At 42.8% G+C, this 8,461-nt stretch overlaps 1 pseudogene; it reads right to left on the reverse strand.

Moving 5' to 3' along the window:
* Nucleotides 1–55: 55 nt before the first annotated feature.
* On the reverse strand, nt 56–456 carry LOC115282152 (annotated as a pseudogene).
* Between the last annotated feature and the right edge of the window lie 8,005 nt (nt 457–8,461).

Below are 8,461 nucleotides of genomic sequence, written 5' to 3' on the forward strand. Positions count from 1 at the left end.
CAAAACAACAATGAAGTGTTCTGTGTGCTAACAACATAGCTTAAAAAAAAAAAAGTAAAACAAAATTCTGCATTTTTATAAAACTTGATAAAAAATAGTATTTCAAACTGTACAGTCACCAGAAGTACACAGTTATCAAAAATGCACACACTTCACTTGGCGTCTCCGGCACCTTCAGCTTTCTGTGCCTGGTCTGTTTTGGCATCTCCGTTTTCTGCTGGGTTATTTCCATCCTTGCCAGCATCAGCTTTCCCCTTTTCCCCTTTGGGTACCTTCTCTCCCTTCTTTGCAGGGGCCTTTTTAGGTTTAGGCTCTGGCTTTGGAGGAGCAGGTTTCTCATCCTTCACCTTGGCTTTATCTCCTTTAGCATCCCCTTCAGCCTTTCTCTTGGGCATGGTGGCGACGGCGGCGGGACGCGGGCGCTGGACGCGGGGATGCAGCGGCTCGCGGGCTTTGGCCGGTCAGGGGGTCGTTCTCGCCTCCTCTTCTTCACACTGCTCCTCATTTGTCTTTTTTTTTAATTGAAAGAAGTTTTTTTTATTTTATTTATCTTTTTTACTTTTATTGACTTTTGAGAGACAGCGTGAGACAGAGTGCAAGTGGAGGAGGGGCAGAGAGAGAGGGAGACACAGAATCCGAAGCAGGCTCCAGGCTCTGAGCAAACGTTCAGCACAGAGGCCAACGCGGGGCTTGAACCCATAAACAGTGAAATCATGACCTGAGCTGAAGTCGGATGCTTAACTGACTGAGCCACCCAGGGGCCCTATCATTTGTCTTGAGATAATTAAAACATTTTTTTAATGTTTTTATTTTATTTTTCAGAGAGACAGAGAGACAGAGACAGAACGTGAGCAGGAGAGGGGCAGAGAGAGAAGGAGACACAATCAGAAGCAGGTTCCAGGCTCTGAACTATCGGCACAGAGGCTGATGTGGGGCTTGAACTCACAAACTGTGAGACCATGACCTGAGCCGAAGTCAGCACTTAACCAACTGAGCCATGAAATAATTTTTGTTTCCTTTTGATTTCTTCTTTGACCTAGTGGTTGTTCAAGAGTCTGCAAATTTAAATTACATTAAATTTAAATTACATGAAGTTATTCGACTTAGATGTAAGAGCAAATTATGTAGCAGGGTACCAGTGAAGGTGGCACTACTCTGTTTTCTGCGCTTGGCGAGAGAGCTTCCAGAATACAGCCCTGATGCAATGAGGTGCATAAGCCACACATGAGTCTCCCTCGGCAAGTTTAAGTTCTGACCAAAAGCATATGGAGTTTTCGTTTCCCTGCATCCTCACCAACACTGTGTATTACCAGTCTTTGAGGTATCTGCCAGTTGGGTGAAAATGATACTTTGTTGTGGTTTTAAATAAATTTCTCCAATTTTGGGTGAGGCTGTGCCTCTTTTCTTACATATAGCCATTTTTCCTTCTGTGTTTCTTATTTGCATTTGATGCACATTACTGTTTTGTATTTTTATTGATTTGTAGGATATAGTCAATATGTAAGATTTCGGGTATATTGATTATATCAATATATATCAATATATAGGATATATATGTATTTTTTAGGATATATTAATTCTGGGTAGTAATCTTAATTTTGGATGCTCTTCACTACCGAGCCTAATATTTTCGAGTCGGTTGGATCAGCTTTCGATGCAACAAGAGGCGGGAAGGCAACGAAGGTCAGCTGACCAACCGTTCGTAACACAAGCTGACCTACAAATCACCAGGAAATGAGCTCTATCTTATTAAAAGTAGAGATGGCACCAAGCAGAAGAGGAGGAGCCACCCCGTGCCCACGTCACCGGGGATATGGCAGACCTGTGGCCCCCAGAACTCTGGGGCTCAGCGCAGACCCTTTTATGAACAAGCCTACGTCCACCCCTTTGAGTTCATTCTTTGACGTTGCACAGGCTCTTCCCAAACTCCTCTGTGGCCTTACGTACCTCCTTTGCACATGGTTGATGGTATCAGTGACCCCAGGAGGGGTCCTGTGAGCTGTCAGCACAGAGCCCAATGCAGGGTTCGAACTCATGCACTGTGAGATCATGACCTGAGCCAAAGTCGGACGCTTAACTGACTGAGCCACCCAGGCACCCCAGAATTGTTTACTTTAAAATGTTGTTTTTCGGGGGACACCTTGATGGTTGGATCAGTTGAGTGTCTGACTCTTGATTTTGGTTCAGGTCATGATCCCAACAGCTCAGAGCCTGGAGCCTGCTTCGGATTCTGTGTCTCCCTCTCTCTCTGCCCCTCCCCTGCTCATACACTCTCTCTCTCTCTCTCTCTCTCTCTCTCAAAAGTAAATAAAACATTAAACATTGAAAAAAAATTGACCATCTTAACCATTTTTAGGCATACTGTTTAAGATTGTTAAACATATTCATATTGTTGAGCTTCCAATCTCCAGGACATTTTCATCTTGCAAAACTGAAACTCTCTACCAATTAATCAACATCTCCCCATTTCCCCCTCTGGCAACCCCTAGTCTACTTTCTGTTTCTATGAATTTGATGCCTCTAGGCGCCTCAGATAACGGGAACCATATAGCATTGTCCTTTTGTGCTTGGCTTATTTCACTCAGCATAGTATGTTGCATTTCTGTTGGAGCACGTGACACGATTTTCTTCCTTTTCAGGACTAATAATATTCCGTGGTACATACATACCACCCTTGACTTCTCCATTCGTCTGCTGATAGACACTGGACTTGCATCCACCTTTTGCCAACTGTGAATAATCCTGCTGTGGACGTGGTTGTGCAGATAATGTCTTTGAGAACCTGCTTCGGTTCTTTCGGGTGTATATCCAGGGACGGGGTTGCTGGGTCATAGGGTCATTCATTTCCAATATTTTGAGGAAACACCATACTGTTTTCGATCATGGTCGCACCAATTTCCGTTTCTCCCAGCAGCGCTCGAGGATTCCAATGTCTGCACATCCCTACGCCTGTTCTTTCTGGGGTTTTTTTCCATAGTAGCCACCCTGATGGGGTGTGAGGTGCTATCTCCTTGTAAAATTATATTATCTTTTAATTAGAAGAGTAATAAATGAATACATTCTCATCATTCAAACGATACTGATATAGGCGGAGCCCAGTTTACCCAGCATCAGACCTCCTTTCCCAGAGGGACGGTGCCCTCAACGGAGAGTTATGTTGAGTACCTGTGATGTGGCTGGCACTCTTCTAAGCAGGGGGGGGGAGGGATACAGCAGCGAACAGAACAGAGTCCCCACTGTCACTGTGGGTGAGGCAGGAAGCAGGGAATGAATAGACCCTAGGGATGACATCTTCAGGGCACGCCCCTCGCAACCGTCGAGGGTGACTGTGGGTGGGGAGGGGTGAGGAGGCGGGACAAAGCACCCATCAGCGCCCACAGGCCCAGCTGCCTCCCACAAGAACTCCCCCAGGGGGCTGTTGACCCTCCAGACCCTGTGGATACAGAGCCCAGGGACTATGAGCGTTTCGAGAGCCTACAACAATGTTTGAAGCCAGGAAAATGATTATTGGCTCTAAAATACAACAAGGAAGCCACGAAATAAGGAAAAAAGACTTTTAATTAAAAGCATACAAGTGCAATGGTCCAACTTTATGGGTTTTTGACTTCAGCATTCATAAGCCTTTCACACATTTGAAAGTAATCTGTGCCTCTGAGTTTCTCACTTCTCAAGAATTTCCAGTTATGCACAGATTTTTGGAAAAAAATCAAAGCAAATTACGAACTAAATCAGTTACTCATTGACAATTTCCGAAGGGAAATTGTGAAGATTCTCTTACTTCTCCCCCGGCCCCAATCGTGTTTCGTGCTGATGGGAATGCACTTTAATTTGTTTGCTGTGGCGGGGTTTAGGTCTCCATGACTATGTCCCTTGTAGGGTCGGGTTTCTATAGATGGGTGGGTTTTTGCTTCACAGACTTGTGCAAAGCAGTGGCCTCCCTGAACCCAGCGGAGATTCTGTTTACTCTCTTCTGGCAGTTTCCTGAGGCTGAGGGGGCGACAGGCTCCAACAGCGGCAGTTCCAAGGGCATCTTGCAGCGAGCTCCGGCCTCTCACTGGCCAGTCACCAGCCAACCCTGATCTTGGAGCCCGGCCGCAAACCTCAGCCTGCTCCGTGGCTTGTCCTGGAAATAGTAAACGACTCCCTGCTGTGTTCTAATGCCTGATTTCCCGACGCTTGTGGTTCTGAGAACAGTTCTGAGAACTGGTCCAAACTAACGGCTCTGCTTGGCAGTAACTGAAATCATCCCTTCCCTTCTGACCTTGATGGTGGAGGACTGTGGCCCCGTCCCTGCATCAGAAAACTGGCCAATGCTCCTGGTCCAACTACGGGAGCTTCGCCGGTGACCTTGTCACCTAGGAGACGCCTACTCGAGCAGGAAGAAGCTTCTCTTGCTCTGATCCAAGTTGTTCCATTCACTTCATTAGCCTCCTTGTCTGAGACCCATTTGGTAAGGATGCTGAGCTTTACCTCAAACAAGAATTTCCATAGTTTTCTTCTCCATCTTCAAATATCAAACTTGATTTTCAAAAGGTAAACTATTGTTTTTGAGCACATCCATATGTCATAAAAGCATAAAGAACTATGGAGAATGATAGTCAACAAAGTCCGTTCCTACCTCTTGGTGATGATGGAGGGAGGGTTACCGTAAATTGGTGAAGAGGGACATTTTAGAGTGGGCACTGGGGACGTTATATTATTCTGTGTAGTTTATTATGTCAGAAATATTTAATAATAAATTTAAAGGGAATTACTTATTGTTATTCTCAACACTTGCTGGTTCTCCTCTTCACCTCCTTCTGATCCCCAATTTTCCTTTTCTCTCGTGAACCTCTGCCAGCCTCCTCCCCCTTTCCCTTGTTCCTTGCAACTTGATTGACATTCCATCCTCCAAACTTGACACCCTTTCTTGCTAATAACTCTCTCGTTGGGTGTTCCCCCACTATGCCTCTTAATCTCCCTGGAAACTGTGTAGTCTTAAAATACCAATGTCTCTTAACTGCCGCCTCTTCATTTACTGCAGAGAATCACAGAATTTTAGGCTAGAACTGCTTGAGATCATCTATTCCAAACTTCTTACCATGTGCAAGGGAAAAAAAAGGACACTTGGAGACTTAGATTCATCTTCAGCAATGGCAAAGCCAGGATTTCAACTGAAGCTAACTTCAGGTTTCCCATAAGATTGAAAACCAGGAGAAAATATTTACTCCTGTCCCTGGAAATGCTGTTGAGTTAAGAGGGAGGCTGATAGATCCCTAAACTGAACACAAAAACGAAGAGGAAAATATTTATAATTGCACCAAAAAGAATAAAATGTCTAGGAAGAAACTTAACCAAGGAGGTGAAAGACTTGTACTCTGACAACTTAAAACATTGATGAAAGAAGTTGAAGATGACAAAATCAAATGCAAAGATATTTCATGCTCACAGATGAGAATTAATAATGTCAAAATGTCTGCACCACCCAAAGCAATCTAGAGATTCAGTGCCGTCCCTACCAAAATACCAACAGCATTTTCACAGAACTAGAACAAATAATACCAAAATGTGTATAAAACTGCAAAAGACCCTGAATGGCCCAAGCAATCTTGAGAAAGAACAATGAAGCTGGGGGATCACAATCTCAGACTTTAAGCTATACCACAAGGCTGTCATGACCAAAAAGTATGGTCTTGGCGCAAAAGTAGACGCATAGATCAATAGAACAGAATAGAGAGCCCACAAATAGAACCACACGTCTATAGCCAATTAATCTATGACAAAGGAGGCAAGACTACAAAGAAGAAAACATAGTCTCTTCAGTAAACGGCGCGGGAAAAACTGGACAGCTACATGCAAGTGTATGAGACTGGACCACATTCTTGCAATCACTTGTCTTGACATTGGCCATAGCAGCGTTTTTTCCAGATGTGTCTCCTAGGGCAAGGGAAACGAAATAAAAAATGAACTATTGTAACTATATCAAAAATAAAAAGATTTTGCACAGCAAATGAAACCATCCGTAAAACAAAAAAGTCAACCCACTGAGGAGGAAGAAGATATTTGCAAATGATATACATCCCCAATAAGGATGTGCCCCAATAAGGGGTTAATAGTCAAAATATATAAAAAACTTATACAACAAAACACCAAAAAACCCCCCAATATGATTAAAAAATGGGCAGAAGACCTGAAAAGACATTTTTCCCCCCAAAGGAGACATACCAATGGCCAATAGACACATGAAAAGATGTTCAACATCATTAATCACCAGAAATATGAAAATCAAACCACAATGAGATATTACCTTACATGTACTAGAATGGTTAAAATAAGAAAGACAAACAAACAAACAGGTGTTTGCAAGGATGTGGAGAAAAAGTGACCTTTGTGCACTGTTGGTGGGAATGTAAATTAGTGCAGCCACTGTGGAAACCAGTATGGCATTCCCCCCCAAAATTAAAAAGAGAATTACAATATGATCCAACAATTCCATTTCTGGGTATTTACCTAGAGAAAATGAAAACACTAGGGGTGCCTAGGTGGCTCAGTCGGTTAAGCATCTGACTTCAGCTCAGGTCATGATCTCATGGTTCATGAGTTTGAGCCCTGTGTTGGGCTCTGTGCTGACAGCTCAGAGCCTGGATCCTGCTTTGGATTCTGTGTCTCCGTCCCCCACCTGTGTGCTGTTTGTCTTTCAAAGGTAAATAATAAACATTAAAAAACTTAAAAAAATGAAAACACTAATACAAAAAAACACTAATTTGAGGGGTACCTGGCTTGCTCAGTTGGAAGAGGATGCAACTAAATCTTGGGGTCATGAGTTTGAGCCCCATGTTTGGTGTAGAGATTACTTAAATAAATGAATATTAAAAAAATATACAAACAAACCCCCAAAGCCCCACTAACTCAAAAAGATATGTGCACCCTATGATTATTATAGCATTATTTCTAATTATTTCTAAGAAGATATGGAAGCAACTTAAGCGTTCATTGGTGGATGAATGGATAAAGAAGGTGATATATATATATATATATATATATATTTGAAATGGCATGAGATCATGCCAATTGTGACCATGTGGATGGATCTAGAGGTGTTAGGCTAAGTAAAATAAATCAGACTGAAAAAAACAAATACCTTATGATTTCAATCTTTTGTAGAATCTTAAAAAAAAAAACAAATGAATAAGTAAACAAATAAAAGACAGAATCAGACCTATAAATACAGAGAGCAAACTGACAGTTGCCCCAGGATACATTGAGGAGGTGGGCAAGCTGGGTGAGTGGGAGATACAGGCTTCCAGTGATGGAAGAAGGAAGTCACAAAGATAAGATGTACAATGGAGGCATATAGTTGGTGGTATGTCACCGCCCTGCATGGTGGGAGATGGTAGCTACGCTTGTGGTGAACACAGCAGGCCACACGCACTTGTCAAGTCACATCTTGTGCACCTGAAATTCGAGTAACTGTGTGTCTCTACCAAAAAAAAAAAAAGGTGATTAGGGTAAAATAAAGCCATTAAGGTGGGTCCTAATTTAGGAGGACTGGTGTCCTTGTAAGAGAGGAGGTTAGGACCCAGGTGTGTGCAGAGGGAGACCAAGTGAAGACTCAGGGAGAGGTCCTTCTGCAAACCAAGAGGAGATGCTTCAGAAGAAACCGACTCTACCAACACCATGATCTCAGACGTTATGGCAAATTTCTGTTGTTTAAGCCGAACAACAATACACCAAAAATCTGAGAGGAAAACCTTAGGGAGGCAGAAAGTGATTGGATGTTTCTCTCTCTGTCTCTCTCTCTGTCTGTCTCTCTCCCTCCCTGTCTCCCTGTCTCTCTCTCTCTCTCCGCAGCCTAGAGCAGAAGAGAGCTGATATCTAGACTAGGGGTCATATCCTTTCATTTCTCCCAGGCTCATTGTTGTGGGGGATTGCTGCATATGCTATTTGCCACTGCATTGAGAGAACTGACATCATTGTGATGTTGAGTCTGTCCACCAAAAAACATGGTATGCTTTTTCATTTGTTCTTTTTTTGGTCCCTTCAACAGTTTTAAAGTTTTCTTTATATAGGTCTTGTATTTTTTAAACTTATTCTCTTATATTCTAATATTTTGTTGTTGAAAGAGAAAATTCTAAAACTTCCCAAGAAAAAAACAGATCACCTGCAGAAAACAATTGACATCATGTTGACATCAGACTTCTTAACTTCCAAATGGATGCAAGGTACCAATGGAGTACTACTCCTTTTCAAAGGATTTAAGAAATTTTTGGGTGTTTCTGGGTGGCTCCATTGGGGACTTGACTCCTGATTTTGGCTCAGATCATAATCTCACAGTTCATGAGTTCAAGCCCTACATTGGGCTCTGCCTTGACAGTGTGGAGCCTGCTAGAAATTCTCTCTCTCTCCCTCTTTCTCTGCCCCTCCCATCCGCCTGCTCTCTGTCTCTCTCACAAAATAAATAAACTTTGAAAAAAAGAACTTT

Source organism: Suricata suricatta, chromosome 17 (genome assembly GCF_006229205.1).
Source record: "Suricata suricatta isolate VVHF042 chromosome 17, meerkat_22Aug2017_6uvM2_HiC, whole genome shotgun sequence".
Classification (NCBI taxonomy): Eukaryota; Metazoa; Chordata; class Mammalia; order Carnivora; family Herpestidae; genus Suricata; species Suricata suricatta.